At 39.6% G+C, this 27,875-nt stretch overlaps 1 protein-coding gene across 1 annotated transcript in view; it reads left to right on the plus strand.

The window, feature by feature from the left end:
* The window catches only part of LOC132832290 (uncharacterized protein C7orf57 homolog), a 145,540-nt gene that overhangs the window by 18,129 nt on the left and 99,536 nt on the right, over positions 1–27,875 (plus strand). The gene's annotated exons all lie outside the window — the stretch shown is intronic.

Raw genomic sequence — 27,875 nt, forward strand, 5'->3', positions numbered from 1 at the left:
TGCTTTTATTGTGGACAATCTTTGAATGTTTAAGGAAAACACTGATGAAACCAGCAGTGAAACTGTCTGCGAATCAATGAATGAGACAAACTTTGCTTCTCCCTTAAAAGCTTGTCTTGTATACTATCGTTGAAGAGATTTAAAACAAAATTATCTTGCACTCCAACATAATCCTCCTGTTGTTCCCATGATTTATGCCAATCACCATTCCAATGAGTATGCAACCAAGTGGCCTAAGAAAATGCACTTGAAATAACTTTTTAAATCACCATTTAGTACAGGACAGGTCAGTGCAAGACATTACCCTTTCTGCCAAAGGTTTTCAGTGCTGATGTGTTTCCAATTAGTATTCACTTTAATTCTGCTTTTTCAGACAAAGAAGAGCAGGAGCAGTTCAGAAAGGCACAACAGGTCAGATCGCACCAAAGCCAAACTGCACCTATCTGCTGGTACCATCCTGTAGATTGCAACGCATGTAGCACATTCATTTAAATTGTTTCTTCATCCAAGCATTGCTAATTGCTGTTTTCATTGATTGGAAACATCAGCAATATTTTGGATAGTTGGCACATGTAATGATGATGTCCACTGCTTAAAGCCAACTTGGATCTGTTAAAGGGGTGGTTTATTTGGTTAGTAGGTGCTAAGAGAAACTTAGTTGAAGGAAAACTAACATGGAAAAGATTCAGCAATGTTACCACAGAAGAGACAATAAGCTTCTAGATTCAAAGTTTCAGATGCTGCATAGAGTATTTGGTGTAGGATGTGCAAAGAAGGGGAAATGACATGGCCAGATGCCCTCAAGATATTAAATGCATTTTCAAATTTCATATCCTGCTAAATGCATCAATGGCTTTAGCCACTGTTCAAAATACAAGACCCCAATCATAACCTTGCAATGACACATATTTATCAAGCCTCCAACTTTACATTAATTATATATAATGTCACCTTTTGACACTTACTACTGCAGCAAGTTTCATATTTACATTTCACAGATTGCACACACTACCAGCTGTTCAGCCACGACAGTCACATCACATAAACAAATTACATAACATGCAACACATTCCCTCTCACTTGTAGGTCAAGGTGGTGCATGACCAGAGGTAGCAGAACCTAACTAGAGAGTAACAAGTGTGTCTAGATGTCCTAACCTTCATGAAGAATATTGTGTTGCCCATTGTTAGCACATTCATTCCTGAGGCTCAGGCCAGTACTGGGGCTGAAGCTATAAAAGCAGGAATGTCCTAATACTTCACCTTCATTCTCACATCCATTTTCATTCACATCTCAATTCCTGGTATCCAACACTCTCATCTGTTTTTAAACTGCAGATGTTGTAAAGATATAGCTTTTACTTCTCCCTCCTTACATTACACTTTGAATATTGTGCTCCTTTCTGACAGGCAAGAGGTACAGCTTGGTCAGATAATGGAGGAGCACCAAGAAGAGAGTGATGATGAATGCACAGATTTTATTGATTTCACACTGACAGCTACAAGTCAGATATAGTGTGGATCTTACGGACAGATTAGAAACCAGATTTACATGTCATGAGACATCAGGCATTAATTGGCCTGGGCAAGAAGAAAGAACAGACTAGGTGCCAACTAGCTGTGGAATTATGCCATATGTGAGTTCCGAGGACTCAGAAAACAAACTTTGTTGGGATAGCCTGCAAAGGTTCACTGATGGGTAAGTGCACCAAAATATTAGATGTATTGGTCAATGCCAAGGAGCATGCAGGAGCCCAGCACCATATTGGCACAGGACCTTTTCACACAGCCTGAAGCTAATTCTTTACAGAATGGAAGCGGTGACCAACACTGTTTGTGCAGCCTTGGGCATAACCATGAAATAGTGCCTGGTGATCAAAGTTGCAATGCAGTACAAACAGCAGTATTTATGTTCTGTATTGGAAGCTAATTGAGATGAAAATGGTGATGTCTGCTTCCAGATTCTCTCTATATCCACCCTCTAAAGCCCCCTATAGTTTCGACCAGATCCCAGGTGAGATTCCTCAATTTGTTTTGTTACCAGTGGGATATTGAAACTCAAACAGAAAGCAGTGGAGAGGTTTGGTAGGGTTGACAGCATCCGTAGAGAGAGAGAAGCAGAGTTAATATTCTGAGCCCAACGATTCTTCGTCAGAACTCCTGAGTGAGGATGGAGGAACTGGCTCCCCTTTTTTCTTCACCTACTTCCTCAGTTGTTGCAAAAATATTAATTTATCAAAAAAAAATCATTCTTTGTGGATACCTTTCTCCCACACCAAATTAACTTATGCTTTCAAAAAAACTAAGTTAGCCAGGTTTTCTTGAATTAGCAAGAAGAGTGAGCTTATTCATTGTCATGTGCGAGAAGAAAACTAATGCTACACATGTATTAAAAGATAAAAGTTTAAAACTGGTTATTCAGTCTCTGACTTGCACATGAAAAACAGATAAGACAATGCTGTAGCCAGTATTGTCGCACCAGCACTGTTGACATTGATAGTTGATTTTCTTGCTTCTTGGTTTTGTAGGCGGATTCCTAATTTTTATGCAGAAGATGAGATGGAGTTGGGGGTGGAGGGATGAATGAAAGGTGGAGACAGAACCCAAAGAGAGAGAAAAACGGTTGGACAGACAAAGGAGTGGTTAAAAGTCAGTTTGGGGAATGAAAAGCTGCTAATGAGGACAATTACTAATTGACAAAGGGTAGTGTGTGGTCGCAGCCTGGGTAATGACAAGGCCTGGTGTGTGGGGTAGGGGAAAGCATGGGGAAAGGTGCTCAAACCTTAAAATTGTTGAAATCGATATGAAGTTGAGAAAGCTGCAAGATTCCTTAGTGGAAAGTGAGGGTACTGTTCTTCCAGCTTGTGCTGAGCTTCACTGAGCACTATAGCAAGCTTGAGACAGAGATGTTGGCCAGAGAGCATGGTGGTGCATTGACATGGCAAGCAACTCGAAGGTCATTGTCTTTTTTGGGGCACAGAATGTAGGTGTTCTGCAAAGTGGTTACTCAGTCTGCACTTCGTGTCCCCCATGTAGAGAAGATCACATTGTGAACAATAGACTGGATTAAGTGCAGATGAAGTGCTGCCTCACCTGGAAGGATAATGAGGAGGAGAAAGTAAATGATCAGGTGTTACATCTGGAACTGCAGTGTAAGGTACCGCGGGGTGTGGGAATACGTTGGGAGTGAACGAGCAATGGATGAAAATGTCTCACAGGAAATTGTCCTTGCAGAAGGCTGACAAGAGAGAGGACTATGTGTCTGGTGATAGCATCCTGTTGGAGGTGGAGGAAATGGTGGCTAATGATCCTCTGGATATGGATGCTAATAGAATGGTGGGTGAGGCATTATTGTGGGAGGGAAGAGAGGAGGTGAGGGCCAAAGTGTGGGAGATTTGTTGGACACAGCCATGGGCCCTGTCAACCGCAGTGCTGGAGAATCCTTGGTTGAGGAAGGAAGTGGACAGATGAATGACCAGATGATGGGAAAGAAGAGCTTACTGGAAGGAAAAATGCCAATTAACTTCAGGTCAATGCTGTATACATCAGTGCCAGGTGTAGAAGGGACTGCCATATATGAATTGGATTCTACAGCCACCATGATGATCTTCAATTCAGAAAGACATATACCCTAGATGCAGTCTATTGTCTTCTGAGGCAGAGGGATGCTGACTGCTATTGCACACTGATGAATTCTTCCTTGATAGTAGAAGTAAGGCATGAGGGAAAGATGGTATGTTGAACTGTATCTGTGTTTTTACTGTTCGTTTCACCTAGCAGAAAACCACAATGGTTTATCCATTCAGGTCTCTGCTTAAAACAATAGTCATGCATTAATAAGATCACTGGAATCACTGTATCTTTAAAGAAAAATTCCATCACATTTTTGGAGGTGGCCTTGCTGCCTGCTTTAAAAGCAAGTTAAAATTGAAGCTTATCAGAAGGAAGCAGCACATTAGCATCTGTCTGTCAGGTTAACTAACCAGTTTGTGCCAGGCAGACAGGATTAAATCTTTCATGTGATTTGGGTATGGCTTGACTGTGGAAGATTTCTAATTTGCTAGCTTGTTGATGTTAATTCTGCATTTTAGGTCTTACTTCACTCATCTGAAATTATATTACTCATTTTGTGACATTACAGAAGTGCTCCAGCTGTGCATTGCCTGTCAGCTATGTTCTTGATTCTCCTGTCTGTGTTCCCTTTCTCCTTAATTTATGCTCTGATTCCTTCAGTAGTTTTCTATTTTGATCATCTGCCTTCTGTTTGAAGTTGGCTGTCTTCCAATTTTTCTCTTCAGAGCTCCCCAAACTCTGTTTATATACTCCTGGTATTGTTTCTCCCTTACTTTGATTCTGTTGTGATCTATCTAGCTGTCGTCTAGTCGTCCCTTATTTTGCTTACCATTTGTCTAACTATTTTCTAACATCGCTTGACTCTCTGCTAATGTACTTGCTGTATTCCAGTCTCTTGGGCTCTCATGTGATAATCATAGTCTGTACTCAGAAATCACTTATCTTTACTCATCCACCTCTTGCTGAGTCTCCGTATTTACCAATGGTTTCTAAAAAATTGTAGAGACAAGTCTGAACTCTGATTCATCTTCATCAGGATTCATTTGAAGATTTGTGCTTTTTTTAGTGTATCATTACTGAGGGGCAACTTAATAAATTTGTATTGTTGGAAAGGGGCCTTGCCCATTGTCAGTGCATAGCAAAAATTCAAATAGATCCTGCCCATAATTTTTTAACCTCTGATTTCTAACAAGCAGAACTTGTGCACATAATCTAAATTGATATTCCAGTACATTCCTGAGGAATTCTTGTGTTGTAAGAGATATTGTCCTTTCAATGAAATAATAAACTGTCCCATTTACCTTATATGAGACTCAAGTGGATATTCCCCACAGCACAATTGAAGAATAAGTACCAATTCTTTGCATGTACTGACCAAAATGATTCCCTCAACCAGAAATAGATTAATTGGTCATTTATCTCTTAAATGTTTCTGGATATATGTGAAAATCAGTGTGTATTCAAACTTCTCCTGAGTCTGATGTCGACAAGGTTTCCATTTACAGTACTTTCTTGTAAGATGATTCCTGCAGACTCTTCACTACAGTTTTTCTCATTACTACCTAAGCATTTTTGATTCTTCAGAGGATGGAATGGCTCCAGTGAATAATGAAGATTTATAACACTATAGAGAAATTAATAGGAAGTTCTCTTAAAGGCCAAATATTCTTCCAGCACCATTAATGGGAGAAAAACTGCAGAAAGCTGCAATGTAAATAGTCTTGGGAATACTTGAGCATGAAACACAGAAAGCTAGAACAGGTACAGCAGGTAATCAGGAAAGCTATTGGAATTGAGGCCCTTATTTCAAGGCAGTTAGAGGATAAGAATATGGAAGCATTACTGCAACTGTACAATGTACTGGAATACTGTGTGCAATTTTGATCCTCCTACTTTAAGATCACTTATTATTTCATTGGAGGTGTCAGTGTTGCACTGGGGTGGACAAAATTAAAAATCACACAACACCAGGTTATAGTCCAACAGGTTTATTTAGAATCACTAGCTTTTGAAGCGCTGCTTCTTCATTAAGTGGTTGTGTGATTTTTAACTATTTCATTGGAGACAGTTTAAAGAATGTTCATTGGAATGATCCCTGATATGGAGGACTTGTCTTATGAGCAAAGGATAAACAGGAAGGGACTCTCCTCATTGGAGTTAAGAAGATTGAAACAGAAAGCACTCTTAAGGGGCATGACAGGGTAAGTGCTGGGAGAAACTGTCCCCTCATTGGAGTGTGTAGGAGCAGAGGAAATAGTCTCAGAATAAGAGGCTACCAATTTAATACTGAGATGAGGCAAAAATTCTTCTCAGAGAGTTGTGAGTCTTTGGAATTCCTTGCCACAGACAGTTGTGGGGGCAGAGTCCCTGTTTATATTTAATGCTGAGATAGATAGATTATGATTAGTAGGAGTATCAATGGGTACGGACAAAAGGCAGGATAGTGGACATCAGGAATATTGGATCAGCCATGGTCAGCCATTGAATGGTGAAACAAGGGGGGCTGAAAAGTCTACTTTTGATCCTATTTCTTACGGTGTTATTAAAAGAAAGAGGAAAAATCTTATGTCACATATTTTATAACCTCGGTTCGACCAAAGCGCTTCGTAGTCAATGAAATAATTTTGAAGTATAACCACTGTCATAATGTAAGAATTACAATGATCAATGTTTAGCTGACAACCTCCCACAAATGGCATTATATATATGAACATATAATCTGCCTTAACAATTTTGATTATAGTTTAAAAATTGAGCAATTCACTAGAAATAGATAAATTGATTATTCATCTTATTGTGTTCGGTGAGATTTTTTATGTAGTATTTAGCTACTGTGCATTGGATGCTGCCTGACCTGCTGTGCTTTAACCAGCAACACATTTTCAGCTCTGATCTCCAGCATCTGCACACCTCACTTTTTATACTGTGCATTAACACTTACAAATAATTAAAAATTATTTATTGCACATTAAATGCTTTGAAATCCTTAAGGAAAGTGTTGGAACGTACTAATAACGTGGGATTTTCTTGGGTCCTTTTCTGTTTCAGAGAAACTTTTATCAGAGGTTTTATGCAAATTCTGTTCACCCGTGGATTAAAATTTTTTCCATGTTGAAGAAGGAAAAGTTTTAAATAAATCCATTCACAAAACATGTCTTTCCTCTGTTTAGGCTCATTAATCCCATTGCTAATCACTCGGTGAAGAAACTAGCATGGTTCTTACAGGAAAATGAATAAAGTCTATTGGTACTTGCAGTCAACCAAAACTTTTATAGTAACATATAATTGTTTTCTCTTCTGGCAGATCAAACATATAGACATTTCAGATTGCCATGCAATGTTTTACATTAATATTTAGGTGACATATTGGAAAGATGCTTATAACTTATTGGACATGACAAAGTTTTGCAAGATAGTGGTTAAATACTAACTCAATGACCAGAAGTTTCATTGGATGTTTTCACTGTTGAACAGCAATTGGGTTTATGTGTACAGATAAGATTTCAAAATATGAAATTCAGAATTTTAGAAACTTAGGATGCTACAGCATGTAATCTCATCCAAGAGTGCAAACGTAATTTCAACAGAGCTTTTTGTGAAAAATCTCCAATACAGTTAATTTAATTTCATATTTATATTTATCTAATTGTTAATACAAAGAAAATAGTAAGTTTGATGAAGCCGGCGAGAAAATTATAACGTTGTTGTTCCTAGGTTCACTTTAGTTCTTCGGTGGTAAAATTCTGTTTAGAATATCTTAAACATTAACTTCTCTTAATGGTTCAAATTCTGTCAGTGCAAAACCTGTAGAAGTTGCTAAGTAACTAGGAGGTAACAGTTCAAAATAGCATATAAAGAAATATCATTCTCACACATGCCAGATTTGAAAATTGTCAAAAATGAAAATATCTGAGATGTGAATTTGCTCAGATCATCCCAGTTAATGTATTTGCAATTGCAGCTTCAAAGATTTCCAAATTCACTGCTGTTATACCCATTGCTTTTACAATTGAATTAAACAGCCATAAATTCTAGCTACAGGTAAACAATTATGTATTGTTGACATATAACTCTATTAGCTAAAACTTTCATCCCCTTAAAAACTCCCCTGCATACACATACAGACACAAAAAATATTGGTACTACAGATGGAGGAAAAATTGGGAAGGCATTCAATAGTCCCTAGGCAAAGATGAGGACTGCAGATGCTGGAGATAAGAGTCAAGAATGTGGTGCTGGAAAAGCACAGCAGGTGTCAGGCAGCATCCGAGGAACAGGAGAATCAACGTTTTGGGCAAAAGCCCTAAATGGTCCCCGTCTACAGGGTTCCCCGAGATGATCCTTTTGTCACACCAGGACTTGCTGATCCTCAGTTTCTCTTCTCCAAGTACTTTCATTTGTTTATAGGAGGCATTGATGAGTGGTTCACAATTTATAAAGTCTGACCTTTTGGCTAAAAAAAACAGTTCACAGTGACTGGTGAAGGAAAAATAATATTACTTTCTTCAAGCTTTAGGTATTTTTTTAATTGTAGAAAAACAGATACTGCCTCCCTTTCCAGGTATCTGAATAGCTCTAGCTATCTCGTTCACACCCTTGAGTTATTCAGCTACCTGGAAGCCAATCATATAGTTATTAGCAGACAGAAGGCTTTTGTCATGGACCACTCACAAACTGCTAATAGCTAATTGCTGCCAGATGTATCTCTCTTTCTACACATAGCCTGGGTACCAGCTCATCTGCTGTAACCAACCCACACTGCTTGAACAAACGGCGATGTAATCAGCAGCAATTCCTTCCACAATCTTTGGATGTTTAAAGCAGACCCTTTCCTATTTCATAGGAAGATATAAACATAGAAACAGAGGAACAGGAGTAGGTCATTCAGCCCATTGCCATTCAACCTGTTCGGGCTGTTTTCCCTGGAGCGTCGGAGGCTGAGGGGTGAGCTTATAGAGTTTTACAAAATTATGAGAGGCGTGGATAGGATAAATAGGCAAAGTCTTTTCCCTGGGGTCGGGGAGTCCAGAACTAAACGACATAGGTTTAGGTTGAGAGGGGCAAGATATAAAAGGGACCTAAGGGGCAACTTTTTCACGCAGAGGGTGGTACGTGTATGGAATGAGCTGCTAGAGGAACTGGTGGAGGCTGGTACAATTGCAACATTTAAAAGGCATCTGGATGGGTATATGAATAGGAAGGGTTTGGAGGGACTTGATTGGGCTGGGATATCTGGTTGGCATGGACGGGTTGGACCGAAGGGTCTGTTTCCATGCTGTATATCTCTATGACTTTATGACTGTATGAGATCATGACTGCTCTGTGACCTAACTTCATAGAATTGTAGAATCCTTATGATGTGGAAGCAGGCCATTTGGCCTATCAGGTTCATACTAACCCACTGAAGAGCATTCCACCCAGACCTTATCACCACTACCTTATCCTTTCCTGTGATAATCTATCTAGCTTGCACATCCCTGGACACTATAGGCAATTTAAACATTTTAAGACCTCCAGCACCTTTCCCTCTGTAACATGAACATTTTTCAAGATATCACTATTTATTTCCCAAGTTCTTTAGCTTCCATAACCTTCTCCACAGTAAACACTGATGCAGAATGCTTATTTAATATCCCACTCATCACCTACACTCAACACATAGGTGGCCTTACTGGTTTTTAAGGGGCTCTATTCTCTCCTTAGTTACCCTTTTGCCCTTAATGTAGTTGTAGAATTCCTTTGGATTTTCCTTAACTCTATCAGCCAAAGCTATCTCATGTCCCATTTTTGCCCTCCTGATTTCCCTTTGAGTATACTACTGCAGCCCTTTTAGTCTTTTATAAGGAAGGGACTTTTAAATTGCCCAAAAAATGGCAGATCTGAGGACTGGTAGAACTGTAGATTTCAGTAAAATAGGTCAAAGGGATTTAGTAAGAGGGGGAAACAAGTGTAAGAATAAGCTTGCAGGGAACATGCAAACTGATTGTATAAGCTTCTACAAATGTGCATAGAGGAACAAATGTAGATTCCTTCCAGTCCGAAATAAGAATTCTGTGAATGAATAAGAAAACGTTATAATGGAGAGGAAAGAGATGGCAGACCAATAACATCCAGATTTTGCTCCTGTTTTCACAAAGGAGGACACAAATAATGTCCTAAAAAATGATGAGGAACACTAGACCTAGTGGGCTGGGGTACTGAAAGAAATCAATATTGGTAGGGAAATGGTGTTGGGAAACATACTGGGACTAAAAGTTGATAAATCCTCATTGCAAAGTACTTAAGAAAGTAGCCCTGGAAATAATGTATTGGTGACCATCTTTCAAATTTTATAGTCTCTGGAATAGTTCCTATAGATTGGAGAGTAGCTAATGTAATTCCGTTTGTTAAAAAAGAAGATGGAGAGAAAACAGGGATCTAGACTGGTTAGCCTGACATCAGTGGTGAAGAAATGCCAGTTCTTTATAAAAGATTTCATAGCAGAGCACTTAGAAAACAGTGATGGTATCAGACAGAGTTAGCATTGATTTATGAAAGGGAAATCACGCTTGACAAATCTACTGTAATTTTTTGAAGATGTCAGTAGTGGAGATGATAAGAAGGAGCCAGTGCATGTGGTTTACTTGGATTTTCAAGAAGCTTTCAATAAGGTCCCACATTAGGGATTAACATGGAAAATTAAAGTGCATGGGATTGGAGGTAGTGTATTGACATGAATAGAGAAATATTTGGTTGGCAGGAAATAAAGTGTAGGAATAAATGGGTCTTTTTTGGAGCGGCTGGCAGCAACTAATGGTTTACCACAAGGGTAAGGGCTTGGACCTCAGCTATTTACAACATACATTAATGATTTAGATGACTGAACTAAATGTAATATCTCCATGTTTGCAGATGATGCAAAGCTAGGTGGTGGGGGAATAGTGAGGAGGATGCAGAAATGCTTCATGTGTTTTACACAAATTGAATGGGCAAATGCATAGCAGCATATGTGTAATGTGTACAAATGTGATATTATTATCAGAATAATGAAAGATTGAAAGGAGGAAGTGAAACAAAATCTGGGTGACTTGTATAACAATTGCTGCAAGTAAGCATGTAGGAGGAAGTGAAACAAAATCTGGGTGACTTGTATAACATTTGCTGTAAGTAAGCATGTAGGAGCATCACACAAATGATACGTTAGCCTTCATAGTGAGAGGATTTGAGTGTGGGAGCAGGGATGTCTTGCTGCAATTGTACAGGAATTGGTGGTACCAAACTTAGCGTAATGTTTGCGGCATTGCTCTCCTTATTTGAGGAAAGATCTTCTGGCTGTCAAGGGAGCGCAACTAAGATTTACCAAACTGATTCCTGAGATGCAGGACTGATGTGTGAAGAGAGTTTGGATCAGTTAGGGCTATGTTCACTTGAATTTAGGAGAATGAAGAAGGACTAGACATGGTAATTCAAGAAGGATGTTCCTGGTGATCAGGGAGTCCAGAACAGGGGCCACAGTTTAAGCAGATGAAGTGCGCTATTTAGGATGGAGATAAGGCGAAATATACTCACCTAGAACGTGGTAAGCCTGTGGAATTCTCTGCTCCAGAAAACTGTTGAGGCCAAAACATTCATTGTTTTCAAGAATGGGTTAGAAGTTGTTCTTGGGGTTAAAACAATCAAAGATCATGAGGAGAAAGCAGGAACAGGGTACTGAGTTGAATGTTCAGCTATGGTCATATTGAATGGCAGAGCAGACTCCATGGGCACAATGGTGTACTTCTAATTTCTGTTTCTATGACAGATATTGGGCTAACTGGTTGATAGTTTTTTGCTTTATTCCTCCCTCCCTTCTTGAACCCAGAGGTTCACATTTATGTTTTTCTAATCCACTGGAACCCTATCAGAATCTAGTGATTTCTGGAAAATCTCGACAAATTCCTCCACTAACTCTCAGGCACTTCTTTTAAAACTGTTGGGGTACACCATCAGTCCCTGCCAATTTGTCCGCCTTCAGATCCATTAGTTTTTCATATGTCAGAGTCGTTTGTCTGTTGTGATACAGACTGTTACAAAGCCTTTCATCTCATTAGCGCATTGTTTGTTTTTTTTATCTTTGGGATGTTTATAAGTTCCTCTACCACGGTTACTGATGCAGTAAATTGATGTAATTTATCTGTTATTTCCCTGCTCCCCATTGTTAATTCCCCAAGGTACATCCTCCAAGAGTCACAGCATGGAAATAGATCTTTCGGTTCAACTCCTCCATGTTGACTACATATCCTAAATTAATCTAGACCCATTTGCTTGCATTTGACCCATATCCCTCCTACTCATATACCCATCCAAATGCCTTTTAAATGTTGCAATTGTACCTGCCTCCATCACTTCCTCTGGAGCTCATTCCATACATGCACCACTCTCTGTGTGAAAACGTTGCTCCTTGAGTCACTTTTAAGTCTTTCCTCTCTCACCTTAAACCCTGCCCTCTAGTTTTGGATTCCCGCATCCCAAGGAAAAGATCTTGGCTATTGACTCTGTCTATGCCCCTCATGATTTTATAAACCTCTATAAAGTCACCCCTCAGCCTCCAATGCTCCAGGCAAAGTAGCCCCAGCCTATTCAGCCTTTCCCTATAGCTCAAATGGTCCAACCCTGGCAATCTTCTTGTAATTTTTTTCTGAACCCTTTCAAATTTCATAATATCCTTCCTACAGCAGGTAGACCAAAATTGCATTCAATATTCTAATAGTGACCAAACCAATGCCCTGTACAGCTGCAACATGACTTCACAAATTCTGTAGTCAATGCACTGACCGATAAAGGTAAGTATACCAAACGTCTTCTTCACTATCCTGCCTCTCTGCAACTCCACTTTCAAGGAACTATGAATCTGCACAGCAAGGTCTGTTTGTTCCGCAACATTCCCCAGGACCTTCCCATCAAGTGTTTAAGTCCTGCCCAGATTTTTCTTTCCAAAATGCAGCACCTCACGTTTCTCTAAATTAGTTTTCTATTTTAGTGGGCGGCACGGTGGCATAGTGGTTAGCACTGCTGCCTCACAGCGCCTGAGACCCGGGTTCAATTCCCGACTCAGGTGACTGACTGTGTGGAGTTTGCACGTTCTCCCCGTGTCTGCGTGGGTTTCCTCCGGGTGCTCCGGTTTCCTCCCACAGTCCAAAGATGTGCAGGTCAGGTGAATTGGCCATGCTAAATTGCCCGTAGTGTTAGGTAAGGGGTAAATGTAGGGGTATGGGTGGGTGGCGGGTCGGTGTGGACTTATTGGGCCGAAGGGCCTGTTTCCACATTGTAAGTAATCTAATCTAAACTCAATCTGCCAGTCCTCAGCCCATTGACCTATTTGATGAAGGACCCATTGTACTCTGAGGTAACCTTCTTCGCTGTCCATTATACCTCTAATTTTGGTGTCATCTGCAAACTTACAAACCGTACTTCTTGTATTCACATCTAAATCATTTATATAAAGAGGAAAAGCAGTGAGACCCAGCACTGATCCTTGTGGCACACCTCTGGTCACAGGCCTCCAGTCAGAAAACAATGCTCTACCACTACCGTCTGTCTTCTACCTCTGAGCTAGTTCTGTATCTATGTGGCTTGTTCTCCCTGTAGCACATATGATGTAAGCTTGCTAACCAGTCTACGATGAAGAACCTTGTTGAGCCCTTCACTGAAGTCCATGTAGATCATGCCCATGCTCTACCTTCATCAATCCACTTTGTTAGTTCCAAACTTAGTTCAGCAACTCTCTTTCCTTTCATCTAACTGTTAATGCTTTTGCTACCTGTTCTGATATTTCTTGCCAATTTAATTTCACAATCAATTTTCTTCTCTTCTTCACATTTTTGATCATCTGATCCTAGTTCCTAAAAAAAATTCCAATCCTCTGGCCTATTGTTAGTTTTCACCCTTTTGTTTGTCTGAGTTTTTGATCGGAATTTCTCCATGATACTTTTGTTAACCAGGGATGGTTCATCATTGTCATGGAATAGTTCTTTTTGACCAGAATAAATTTTTGCTGTGTTATGAGATATCTGCTCAAATATCAGCCATTGCTCATTCACTGACTTTTCCCTTAGTCTACTTTCTCAGCCCGCTTTAGGCAACTCTTTCTTCATCCCTTCTTAATTACCCAGTTTTCAGATGAGAGCTACACTTACTCAAATTGAATTTGAAATTCTTCTTGATTGTGAATGCTATCTCCTTATGGATCCTTAACTATAAGATCTCTTATTAATTCTACCTCATCATGCATTACTAGATCTAAAATAGCTTGTTCCTGGCTAGGCTCTGCAATATGCAGAGAAATAATCCCTGATGCATTCTACAAATTCATCTTCCATGTTACTCTTGCCGATATGACTTGTCAAATCAACATGCAGATTAAAATCATTGAGTACAAGTGTAGTGTCCTTTTTCCATAGCAAATGAGAAGCTGCTGCTCATTGTTTTCTTTGTCAGATGGATGATTTGCTTTCATTCACAGAATGTGGGCTTTGCTAACAAGGCTCGTATTTATTGCCCATCCCTAATTGCCAGAGGGCAATTAAGAGTCAACCACATTCCTGTGTGTCTGGAGTTGCTTGGAGGCCCAGATAAGAATGGATGTTACCTTTCCTAAAGGACATTATTGAATTAGTTGGGTTTTTCTGAATTCAATTTTTATTGAATTCAATTTCCACCATTCGCTATAGCGAGATTCAAACTTGGGTCCTTCAACTAATAGTCTAATAACAATACCACAGCAGACACCATCTCTCTGGCCTTACGCTCATCCCTGTAACATCTGGATAATAAGGATACCTATGACAGACAATTTATTGACTTTATTTCATCCTTCAACACCATAATTCTAACCAAATGCATCTCCAAACTCTGAGACCTAGCACTCTGCTCCCCCCTCTGCAATTGGATCCTCAAGTTCCTGACCTGCAGACAGCAGTCAGTAAGGAAAGGTGGCAACACCGCCTCAATAATCGTCAACATCAGTGTCCCATAAGGCTGCATACTCTTCCTATATTCCTTATATACGCATGACTGTGTGGCCAAATTCAGTTCTAACTCTATTTACAAATTTGCTGATGACATCACTGTATTGGATTGGATCTCAAACAACGATGAGACAGAATAAGGAATGAGATAGACAGCTTAGTGCCATGGTGTAAAGACAACAATCTCTCCCTCAATGTCAGTCAAATGAAGGAGCTGGTCATCAACTACAAGAAGTAGAGTGGAAGACATGCCCCTGTCTGATTCAATGGTGTTGAGGTAGAGGTGCTCAAGAACTTCAAATTCCTGGGAGTTGTTATGCACCAGACCATGTCAAAACATTTTAAGAAGGTAGCCCAGAACCTAACCTTTCTAGTTGTTTTAAACAGATGTACAGTGATGCAGCTGGTCAAACCACTTGGCTTTAAATAAAACCGAATTTATTTTCACACAAACAGAAGTAATAATAATAATAATAATAATAATAATAATAATAATATAACTATTTGAAAACTTAACTGACATGAAAACACAACTTAACAAAGAGCTGTTCTGATTTCTTGCAACATCCCATAAACAAACCCCTCAGCAAAAAGGTAAATTCAAGCACAGGTTCTTACAGGAGAGAGATGTCAGAGAGAGAGAGGATCAGCATGGAGCTGTTTCTTTGGTCCCCCCAGCCAAAATTAACACAAAACTAGAAAAAGCCCTGAACTGCGAGAACTGGCCACTCCCCTTTCATTGTACAAATGTTTTTTTTAAAAAAACCTGAAAGCCTTTTCTGATTGTTGACTTATGCAGCATCTGTTAGCCATTATTAAAGTAGCTAGTTCAGACATTTCAGTACCTCTGCTTTTACGACTCTTCTCAAAAAAATCAAGGAGAGAATAAACCTTGTTAAAGGAGCAGCATCGTCACCAACAATCTACCTTGGTCCATCCACATTGATGCTGCAGTCAAGAAAACACACGAATGCCTCTGCTTCCTTAGGCATGTCCACAATGACTGTTATCAATTTTTATAGATGCACACAGAAATACTATCACAGCTTGATATGACAACTATTCTGCCCAAGGTTGCAGGAAATTACAGAGAGTCATGAACGCAGCCCAGCCAATCGTGAAAACCCGCCTTCCTTCCATTGACTTCATCTACATTTCCCACTGCCTCAGGAAAGCAGTCAACATAATCAAGGTCCCGCCATGATTACACTCTTTTCCATCTCCTTCCATTGAGCAAAAAATACAAGGATCTGAAGACCAACAGATTCAAGAACAGCTTCTTTCCCGCTGTTATCAAATTTATGAATGAACCTCTCAGATATTAGAGTTGATTTTTCTCTGCATTTTCTCTGTAGCTGTAACACTATGTTTATTACCCTGATATAGTTATAATTTGTCTGGTTAGCACACAAAAACAATACTTTTCATCGTATTTCAGTACATGTGACAAAAATAGATCAAATCAAATCGAATACCAGTAGGCCATCAGCTCCCTGAAGGCCACCAGTTTCTTTCAAATTTACCTGTTATTTTATCTATCTTGCTTTTCACCTACCTTCAGCTGCACCTCTTGCTGCAAAGCTTCATCATGCCAAGGTGGGTGGGGGGGGGGGGGCAGATAATGCAACCCTACCTTGCACATCTGATGAAGAGCAAAAGAAACAACAACACTGACATTAACCACAGCAGCAACAGCAATAACAACTGCCTTCTCCTCAGCCACATGCTGCTTCATAAGCTAGGACAGAAGGATAGAGATCCAGCTGTAAAGGGGACAAATATAAGCAGACATCAGTTTCCTCAACAAGTGTAAGCACAACTGCCTCAGGAAGCTTGGTTTTACACATGAAGCTGTTAAGGCATCTTTAGTCTCCTGACCACTATTGGACCTTGCCACTTATAACCTGGCCTCATGAATGGGATGCTTGGTGCAAATACTCCAAGAACTTTCTACTCCCAACACTGGTCTTGTGATGTAGGCTTCTTCACTCACAGGCCTCAAGCCTGTCAGGCTGCTGTGGACATGAAACACCAAAAATATATCAGGAATCTCCAAGTTTTCCAATCTTAGAACAGTAGCATATGAAATGTTCTTCTGGGCTGAAATCCAGACTAATGACTTTCTTGTTAAGTGCACTGCTGATTCATTTTACATATAAATTGGATCTTCATTAGAGGCACTATAGGATAAAATTTGACATTAGTACAATCTGCACTGTTCTACATTGAAAACCTGATGCCACTTTAAAATTTATGTATCTCTGGCATTATTACACTTCAATCAAGAGCTCTTTTCTTCACATTGCCTGCATTTCCTAATTCTTAGATTGATTTGTTTTTGTTTGCAAAATGCTGCTCTAAAACATTGATTTATATGTTGCAATAAACAATAGAGAAAGACAAATGTTAGAGACTCAAAATTTGACTAATACCGCTCCTCAATCATTTTTGTAAGTTATTATTCTCTTTATAGAGATTATGAATGAATTACATCAGAGTGACAGGAAAAAAAGGGAAAAGAAAATACCTCAATTACACTCAAACAAGAAATGTGTCCGTATCAAAATACCTGTATTGCTGTTTGGTTGATTGTGGGGCACTTACTTCGTTGCAAAGATTACAAAACTGAATTGTACAAAACTACAAATGACTTATAACCATTACAGACTGCAGATGAGGAAACAGTAATTCCCTGTTTTGACACAGTTTTTATAACAAATCGTTTAGAACTAGAAAACACTCCAGGAGTTATTAAATCATACAACATTTGAAAAAAGTATTAGCTTGCTTGATGAATTTCCTCTTTACGTGGTCAAGAATGTAGAGGAAACTTTTTTTTGTTCAGTTGGTCATTAGACACATCTTTCAACAAGGCGAGAGTGAGGACCACAGATGCTGGAGATTAGAGTCGAGAGTGTGATGCTGAAAAACACAGAAGGTCAGGCAGCTTTTGCCCGAAATGTCGATTTTCTTGCTCCTCGGATGCTGCCTGACCTGCTGTGCTTTTCCAGCACTACACTCCAGACATCTTTCAACAAGCTGGTATTTAAACAAATGCAGATTGGATAGAAAATTAAAATATTAATCAAAATAAGAAGTACATGAATATGCAGATGTTCTTACAACGATAAAGGATAATTAATGATAATCGGTAATGTCTAGAAGCAGCCTAGCTGCAAAATGGGTTGGACTATAACATTTATTTTCGATTAATTCTCTGGTGGTTTGATTACTTCATTTCAAGAGATAGTGATATATTAAATAAGTTATAGGAGGGCTCTTAGATAAGTTCAAGATAACATGATTTAACCACAACAACAACAGCAATAAAAACTGCTTTGTCCTCAACCACATGCTGCTTCACAAGATAGGACAGAGTCAACGTGACTTTTTAGAAGAGAAATCATGTTTGACCAATGTATTGGAGTTACATGAGGAAGTGATGGATAAAGGAGAGCCAGTAGATGTAATGGGACTTAGGCTTTTAAAGGGATTTAAGTGCCATGTCATAAGTTATAGTGGAAAGTAAAAGCTCATGGTATAGGCATTAGCATATTGGTATGCACAGGAGATTGGGTGGCTAACACGAAGCAAAGATTTGGCATAAATATGTAATTATCACATTGGCAGATGCAAAAGGGCTGTTCCTCAGGTATTGGTGCTGACTTGGTTGAGGAGAGGGAAGGTATGGTTACTAAATTTGTTGGTGACACAAAGATAAGTAGGAATGTAAGCTGTGAAAAGAATATAAGAAAGCTGTAAAAAAAGATGACAATAGGTTCTTCACGATAGGAAGATTAAAAAGGAAACATATTATCTAAATGGTGAGAGATTGCAGAGCTCTGAGATGCAGTCATAGAGTGATACAGCACAGAAACAGACCTTTCAGTCTAAATAGTCCATGTCGACTATATCCCAAACTAAACTAGTTCCACCTGCCTGTGCTTGAAATAACTGGGAAAACTAATAGAATAATATAATTTATTGCAAGGGGAATTAAGTTAAAAAGTAGTAAGATTTTGCATCAGTTATACCAATATATTGTTGAGACATCAGCTGTGGATTACTGTGTATGGTATTGTTCACCTTATTTATGAAAGGATGTAAATGCATCGGAAGCAGTTAAGAGAAGGTTTGCCAGATTTATTCCTGCAATGCGTATATTGTCTTTTGAGAAACATTGGTCAGGTTTGTATCTGTTGGAATTTAGAAGAGTAAGAGGTGACTTGATTGAAACATACAGATCCTGAAGGATGTTGACAGGATAGATGTAGTGACAATATTTCCTCTTATGAGAGAAATTATAGCTGGGGTCACTTTAAAAACAGATTTAAAGGGAATTTTCATTTCTCAGAGGGCTTGAGCCTTTGAAACACTCTTCCTGAACAGGTGTGAAAACAGAGTCCTTGAATATTTATAGTGCAGAAGAGTATAAGGTATAATATAATATGAAGTGATTTGGTATTTTATTTAATAAAAAAATTAATAACATAATATAAGATATTCTCCTTAGTGAAAGGTTATAAGGGTCAGGAACAAATGTAGATTTTATAAAGTGACAGAGTCAATCTTGAGAGTCCATTGACTTGCTGCTAATTGTTCAATGTCTTATATGTTCATATTTCATAAAAAGTTTTGCCTTCTTAGGAATTTCACTCGTAATAGTTTATTTCCTTCAGGTGATTAACTTGTTTGATTATAGTTTACAATGGTGCAGCAGATTGTATTATCTGTGCATGGATATAGTTGACCACCTGTCTCTTTTTCATTCCATACTTTCATCTTCTGATGCATCCACCTTTGGAGGAGCAGAATTGAAGTTCAATGACATTATTTTTTTATTTATCACAGGCGTTACTAATTAGTTACATACTTATTTTGCATCCTTTTTTTCCACTTTAATAGATATTTTTATTGAAAATTTAACATGTTTTTACAACCTTACTAAATAATACACACAAATACAAACATTAATATAAATTAAATATTAAATAAATAATAATCAAAACCTAGCAGACAAAAAGAAGAGATAGAGAAAAAAAAGGAGAAAACAAAACTCAACTAACTACTAATCTAACCTATAACTAACCAGAGAGTATAATAACATATCTTTTACTCAAGAGAAAAAAAGGATAACATAGTAATTAAATAGTGAAGTACATGCTTGGAACAAATTAACATCAAGTCATAATAAAATCCATATTCACTTGGGATTCTTCCCCCAAGGGGCCCAGGACTAGACAGAACCACTACCACAACTAGATGAAAGCCTTGATAAAATGGCTGAAATATCTATATCTATATAATTCAGTTAAAAATCACACAACACCAGGTTATAATCCAACAGGTTTAATTGGAAGCACACTAGCTTTCGGAGCGACGCTCCTTCATCAGTCCTGGAGGGCCCTCAGCTACCCAGTTTACTAAGATCTTTTCCTTGCACAAAAAGAGAGAATGGAAAATAATTTCCTCCCGTGCTCATCCAGGGAAGGCAAGCTCGAAAAGCCCAGGAGAAGAGATACTGGATCTACTCTAATTTCCGCTCCCAAGATTTCTGTCAAAGCATTTGTGGATCTTATGACATGTCCATAAGCAATGTGTGAGAGTGCCCACCTCTATTTTACATTTGGGACACATTGGAGATGCTCCTGCCCTAAATTTTGCTAATCGTTCCGGTGCTATATGAGTCTTATGGAGTACCTATAACTGAATGGCTTGGGTTCTATTACAGATGGAGATTTTTCTGTCATTATCCCAGATGTTGTCCCATATTTCTGTGGATATTTCCAACCCAATTCCTGATCCCATCTTCTAAGCAAACGTTCCATATCTTCCGAAACTTCATTATGTAGTAAATGATAGAGAGTGCTGACCAAGGATAAACCCACTGGCCACAACACTCTTCGTTCCCTATCTGATTTATAAAGGCTATCTAATAGCGTAGTCTTCTTCTAGATGTAATCTCGAATTTGGAAGTATCGAAAGAGGTCTCCATTAGGTAGTTCAAATTTCTGGTACAGCTGTTCAAAAGACATCATAACCTCCTCATCAAACAGATCCCCTAAACAGGAGATACCCCTGGACCTCCAGGATTTAAATATGGCGTCTGTGAGCCCCGGTTGAAATCCCCATGCCTCCACTATAGGAGTATAAGGGGAGGTTTTCTGTGAATTACCCTCGTTTTGCCACATTATCTTCCAGGCTTTAGATTAGATTAGATTACTTACAGTGTGGAAACAGGCCCTTCGGCCCAACAAGTCCACACCGACCTGCCGAAGCGCAACCCATCCATACCCCTACATTTACCCCTTACCTAACACTACGGGCAATTTAGCATGGCCAATTCACCTGACCCGCACATCTTTGGACTGTGGGAGGAAACCGGAGCACCCGAAGGAAACCCACGCAGAAACGGGGAGAACATGCAAACTCCACACAGTCAGTCTCCTGAGTCGGGAATTGAACCCGGGTCTCAGGCGCTGTGAGGCAGCAGTGCTAACCACTGTGCCACCGTACCGCCCACATTGTGTTTAATACTGTAATGACTTTTATCATATCTAAAAATAAGAGATTAATAAGAGGACACTTTGCTTGAGAAGCCTCAATGTCCAACCAGGATGATAGCGGGTCAGACAAGACCCAATCGGCTATGTAGCTTAATAGAGGACTCATCTGATACTCCCTTAAGCCTGAAAAATCCAGACCTCCCCTTGCTTGTGGAAGCTGTAGCTTCTTTAACTTAATGAGGGGCCGTTTATGATTCCAGATGACAGAACCAAGCCAACCATATAATTTACACAGTGTCGGCCTCGGCGGCTTCACCACGAGCATTCTTATAGGGTATAAGAGACGGGGCAAGACATCCATTTTAATTAGAGCTATTCTACCTAGCCAAGAAATTGGAAGATGCCCCAACGTTGAAAATCCTGCTTTATCCTTTCCAGTAGATGCACAAAATTGACCTTGTACAGCTGACCAAATACTGGGGTGATAAAAATACCTAAATGTAAGAAACCCTCTAGAGACCACTGAAAAGGAAAATGACTTCTGTCCAATAAGTGGGACATACTAGCAAGACCACCATCAGCATGGCCTCCGATTTTGAGAAATTAATTTTGTAAACTGAGAATACACTAAATAAATTAATAACTTGGATCAGGCAGGGCATGGACATCAAAGGATTACTAAGAGAAAGGAGAACATCATCTGCATAAAGGGTAATTTTGTGTTTGCCCGTGCCAACCCTCGGGCCATTATATTAGAATCAGCCCGTATAGCTTCCACTAGTGGCTCAATTATTAGCGTGAATAGTAACGGTGAGAGAGGGCATCTCTGACGGCAGCCCCACTGCAGCTATCTGAGCCTTAACCATTGGTGATCATGGCTGCTTTGGAGTCATCATACAATGTTGAGACCTATTTAGCAAATACTTTTCCAACGCCAAACCTTTCCAGTGTATAGAACAGGTATGACCATTCAACCCTGTCACATGCCTTCTCCGCATCCAACAAGACTACTATATCTGGGTTTCTTTCCTGATGACAGACTTGAATCACTTTCAAAACTCTTCTAATAATATTAGATGATCCAGGGCCCTTGATAAACCCCGTCTGGTCCTCTTTTATGATATATGGCAATACCCTTTCCAGCCTCAATGTTGATGTTTTAGAAAGAATTTTAAAATCTATATTTAGCAAAGATATTGGTCTGTATGATGTGCAATCTTCTGTGTCCTTTCCTTTTTTGAGAATGAGAGAAATATTCGCTTCTCTCAATGAAAGCAGGAGACAGCCATGACTATATGAGTAGTTGTACATGTCCATAAGTGGACCAGCTAATACTCCTATAAACTCTTTGTAGAATTAAACCTGAAATCCATCTGGACAAGGTACTTTGCTGCTCTGAAGCTGCCTGATTGCTTCAAGTACTTCCTGGATTGTTAGGGGAGCATTCAGGACCGACACCTGTTCTGGGGTTAAGTCCGGAAAGGCCAGGCTTTTAAAAAGAGACTCCATCTCCTTGGCTCTATCTTCACAATCCTGCGATTTATACAAATCAAAGTAAAACTTTTGGAAGATTGTGTTGATTCTTTTATGATCATGACTCAGAGTACCAGCACTTTCCCTGATGGATGTGATAGCTTGAGGGGCCTTTTTCTTCCTTGCGAGAAATGCTAGGTATCCACCAGGCTTATCGCCATATTCATATAATCTTTGCTTTGCAAATAATATTTCCCTCTTTGCCGTTTGGGTAAACGTGGTATTCAGGACTGTCCTCATTCAGCAACAGAGGGCCTATTAATGTACACTGTCTCAGCTGCCTTTAAGCGAGCCTCGAGTAGACGCTGTTGTTCTCCCTTTTGTTTTTTTCTGGGTCGCCAAGTATGAAATGATCAGACCCCGTGCATAAGCCTTAATGGTCTCCCACATCATTGACGGGTTATTAGCCGTACCTGAATTAATTTCCAAAAAGGCTTTGAATTCTTGAGAGAAATATTTTACGAATTTACTATCCTTCATTAGGAAAGAATCCATATGCCAATGTCAGGGGGCTGTCTCATTGTTCTGAGTCTTGATTTCCATATACACTGCAGCGTGATCAGAAATTATTATATTACCTATTTTGCAGGATAAGATGGAATTCAAAAAGGTCGAGGGTGCAAAAAACATATCAATTCTAGTGCGACACTTATGTGAATTAGAATAAAAAGAAATCTCTGCCTTACTGGTGGAGGCACTTCCACACATCTACTAATCATAGCTCTTTATTCAAATCCGCCAATTGCCTGGATCTGGGGGATATACCCGTAGTACTCTTGGGTATCCTGTCGATCTTTGGTCCATGATGCAATTAAAATCTCCTCCTATAATTGTGTAAGGAGCCCCAAGCGCCATCAGTTTGGAGAATGCTTCCAATATAAATTTGAAAGGATGTGCTGGGGGACAATAAAGATTCAAAATCCCATATTCCTCTCCATTTATAAGGGTTTTAATCAGTATGTACCGTCCAGATTCATCTTTTATCTGACTTAAGATTTTGAATGGGAAATTTTTCCGAATGAGAATGACAACTCCCCTACTTTTTGAACTGAAAGATGAAAAGAAGGCCTGATCAAATCCACCCTGTTGTAATTTCAAGTGCTCTTTATTCAGTAAATGTGTCTCCTGTAAAAGAGCTATATCAACCCTTTCTTTTTTTGAGATTTGATAGTATTTTCTTCCTTTTAATTGGCGAGTTACTCCCCTTGACATTCCAGGTGCACCATTTAATCGAATGACTAACTATAATCATCCAGCAAGTCCAAGAACCCCATCCAAGACTCCCCGAGAATAGACCATAGAAAATTCACAAAAGTAGAGATTCTTTAATACACTCATGCCAATGTAGTAAAAAACTATATCTAAATAAAAAAATATAAAACATATTTCAAAGAAGATTTTCCCCCTTGCTTCCAGGAGGCATCACTTCCTATCTGAAAACCCATTGTCTCCTCTCCCAACCAGTGCCCCACCCTCGACCCAGGCATCCCATAATAAAATAGCAAAATTCAACTGTACTATAAAGCTAAAGTTAACGGTGAGCACCCTACACCCCCACCCATACCAACACCTAGATACATTTAGTAATGATAATACCACGTACAAACATATAAAACTATAAAGTTACAGTCTCAGCAGGTGATAACGAAGTATAATAACAAAAAAAGGGAAAAAAACCCCGGTCTAAAAGAAAGAAATAAGGTAGGACAAAGCAAATGCTCCCCTCACCTGAATTAACTAAACCGCCCAGCCTATAAAAAAAAGGAAATCGCATAGTGGAGAACAAATAAGCCCCCCCTCCCTACCCGATAGGAGATGATATTAAACAATAAAGGGAAATAAGGGAAAAAAGAATGGTAAACCGTGAGGGGGTTGCAGAACAGCATCATTAACCACACAGATTAATTCTTACAATCCATTTAAGAGTGTCCAAAAATTCCTTGGCCTTCTCCGGCGATCTGAAGTTGTAGACGGATCCTTCGTAGTTAAAATGCAGCGGTGCTGGGTAGTGTAAGGAGTACTGAATGTTTACGTCCCTTAGGCGCTTCTTTGTTTCATCAAATACCCTCCTCTTGCGAAAAATCCTGAAACAACATAATCCTAGATCCCTTATATGTCATGGCCTGGGATCTTTCCATTGGGTTCTGGAGGCTTCCAAGAGCAATTGCTTCTCTCTGTAACACTGAAGCCGGAACAGGACCGGGCAGGGGTGTTGGTCTGACCCAGGCCTGCGTACTGCAACCTGGCGGGCCCATTCTACCCGTACCTGGCCTGATCCAGTCTCCAGCTCCAAAAACACTGCAAGCTGGCCTTCCTCTGCCCGTTTGGGAAGGCCCAACAAACGAATATTTTTTCGACGACCCCGATTCTCAAGGTCGTTGATATGATCCTCTAAGGCCCGGACTTGCTGTTCAAGAGTCCGGACCCGACCCACGGCCGATTCTGCAGCAGCCTCGGAGGTTGCGGCCTTTAGCTCCGCCCCTCCAATGTGATGTTTGATTTTTTCAATATCTCGGTCGTGCTTTTGCAGTGCAACCGAGAGCAACTCCCACCTGCTTCTGGACTCCTCTATGAAGTCATCGAGCTTCTCTTCCAGCTTGGTAATTACTGCAACAAGGCTCGCCACCGTAGGTAAGTCCCCCGGGGGGCTGCTGCAGACGTCTCTGCTGCAGCTGGGAGGATGGGGGAGGGGTTCCTGCCTGCTACCAGCTCCAGGCATTTTTTTCCCTTAGTCATTTTAACAAAGCACCAAACTACTCAAGCTTGATGTAAAATGACTAATTGTATTGAATACAAGTTATTTTGAATGGTTTGGCAGGTGTGGTGGAATCAGGCAGCCCACTTCGCCTGAGTCTTGGGCAGACCACTACAGACGCAGACTTGCTAGATCGCCGCCATCTTGGATCTCTCAGTTTTCATCCTTAATTGTCCAGAGGGCAACCACAATGCTGTAGGTCTGGAATCAGGTTGGCCAGAACAGGTTCAGATGGCAAGTTTCCTCCCCTAAAGAATATGAGTGAACCACTTGGGTTTTTACAAAATATGGTCAATCATGAAGCCAAATTGTTATTCCAGATTTTTATTGGGTTGTATTTCACCATCTACCATGGTTGGTTTTGAATCCATGACCCAAAACATTAATCTGGGGTTTTGGATTACTGGTCCAGTGGCATTACCGTTATGATATTTCCTCCCCTTGTATTTGTACAATATTTTTATTAAATAAAATACCAAATCACATTAGGCCAGATAAACAAAAGCATGTTCCTGAAAAATACCTCTGTCACCATGTTAAGGGAGAAAAAAGAACTAGGGAAGCAGAGAGGTTTAAGTAGGTAGCAATTAGGACCTGAACAACTGAAGGCACAGCCACAAATTATGGAGAAGGGGAAGTCATGGATTCAAGGAGAGGTGATGGCTTATTATTGACATAGGCACCTAGATAATGTTTGGGGGACTTGGGTTCAAATCCTGCCACAGCAGATGGCAGCATTCAGTAAAATATTTGATTTTTAAAAATCTGGAATTAAGAGTCTACTGATGACCATGAATCCATTGTTAATTGTCAGCAATACCCATCTGGTTCACTAATGTGCTTTATGGAAGGAAACTGCCATTCTTACCTGGTATGGCCTACATGTGACTTCAGACCTACAACAATTGGGTTGATTCTTAACTGCTTTCAGTCGAATGAGGGATGCGCAATAAATGCTGCCTAGCCAACGACACCCTCATCTCGTGAATGAATAAAGAGAAAAAAAAGCACCAGAATTGAACAAGCACAAAGATCTTGATGAATTGTATGGCTGGAGTATTCATGCTGGTGTGTGGAGTGGGGTGTGGTGTAGTACCTGGTTGTTGTGGTTATTGAGATTCAGGGTGGAGTGGTTATTGAGTGATTTGAACAGAAGGATGAGAAGCAATGTTGGCCTAGGAGTAAATGTAGCTAGTCAACAACAAAATTTCATGGGATTTAATTTTGTTTTGCATTGTATATTCAATCAAACTAGAAAGCACCAACTGATTTATGTTGTTCATGCACATGTGGATCAGTGGGACTTATGATTCTGCTGGCTTTCAGATGTTGCTCTTTTTCATAGTTCAGATCCTGATTTCTCAAGTCTCAAATGACCAATGTTCCAGAGGAGGACAAAGAAAATGCTTCAAAGGCATTCTGAAGCTCTCCTTGAAACGTGACTACATTGACATTAATATCTGTGAGGATGTTGCTATCAATTATTCAAAATGGTAACAACCTACCGCTTAAACTGCATCACACCTTGAGTCCAAATACCTTAATGATAAGCTTGAGTCGCAACAAAAGAAAGGATATTGGGTTGGGTTGGGTTGTTAAGAATACTAAAGACTGAGATAGTATTTAATCTGTAAGAGAATTAATGCCAATGAGGATAAGGCAGGAAAGTGGGACTGAGGATTATCAGATCAATCATGATCTCATTGAATGGCAGAGCAGACTTGTGGTCTAAATAACCTACATCTGTTTCTATATTTTATGGTCTAAGAAAGGAAAATGAAGCATATCTTGCTTTCTTGTGGTATGCCCAAAGATCTGCAGATTGAGAATCAACATATTCAGTCACTTTGAAGGTGCCTGGCAATAAGTGGCAACCTTGAGTAGATAGCATCCTTGAACCAAGGTACTGCTAATGATTCCTCTATTTTTCTTCCTCCTGAGTGGACCTGTGAGGTGCATGCATAGTAGTAGCTTCCAGAAATGGAAATAATTCAGTAACCATGATGAATGACATGCAGAGAGCTTCCCAGCAGTCGCACAGTCACACAACTCAGAGGGAATGTTGTTAATTACAATAGTGTGGAATTCGTATAAGTAAAGAAGTGTTCAGAAGTGGTATTTGTTATTAATATATTTCCTTCCAATGACATGCAAGGGTTATGTCAAATAAATAGAAAATTCCTAGTTTCTTGTGATAAGGAAAATATATAAAGAATTAGTTGTGCTCATCCAGCAAAATTGACCTGAGATTATGAATATGCTAACTTCAAATTCAAGTGATTTGGAGGAGATGCAGTTAGCTATTGAAACAGTTAGGTCAACTTTCAAGACCATATTAGTTTGTCTGAAGATACTGATTTGCATCATTGACTATGAAAACTTGGAAAATACAGCCCAATGTCTGACAAAACTGTCAATGCTTGTATATATGTTGGTCGGTCTGAAGATAATGTATTTCATAAAATACTATTTACTTTCATAATGGTGTCCTCCAATTTTATGTAATTGAAAGTTACATGTGGAT

The sequence above is a fragment of the Hemiscyllium ocellatum genome, chromosome 34, assembly GCF_020745735.1.
Source record: "Hemiscyllium ocellatum isolate sHemOce1 chromosome 34, sHemOce1.pat.X.cur, whole genome shotgun sequence".
NCBI classification, from domain to species: domain Eukaryota; kingdom Metazoa; phylum Chordata; class Chondrichthyes; order Orectolobiformes; family Hemiscylliidae; genus Hemiscyllium; species Hemiscyllium ocellatum.